The sequence below is a fragment of the Penaeus monodon genome, chromosome 30, assembly GCF_015228065.2.
Source record: "Penaeus monodon isolate SGIC_2016 chromosome 30, NSTDA_Pmon_1, whole genome shotgun sequence".
Classification (NCBI taxonomy): Eukaryota; Metazoa; Arthropoda; class Malacostraca; order Decapoda; family Penaeidae; genus Penaeus; species Penaeus monodon.
Window position 1 is genome coordinate 30,466,277 of NC_051415.1, and position 308 is coordinate 30,466,584.

Below are 308 nucleotides of genomic sequence, written 5' to 3' on the forward strand. Positions count from 1 at the left end.
ACCAAGTGGAATTTTGACGGTGTATTAGTTTTTTTTTTTTTTTTGCGATTTTGGTATTGGGCAAGTTTTTTTTTATTATTTTTTTTATAATTACATTGGAATTTCGACTTTGTTATTGGTAGTGCTTTTTCTTTTCTTTTTTTTTTACTGTGGTATTGGGTAAGTATTTTGCGACTGTGTATTGTTTTGTTTTTGTTTTTTCTTACTGGTGGGGAGTTGTGTCTGTGTGGTTAGTGGATTGATGGTGATATTGTATGTATTTGTAGGAGAGAGTGGTATTTTATTGTTGGTTATTGCTTGGTTGATGT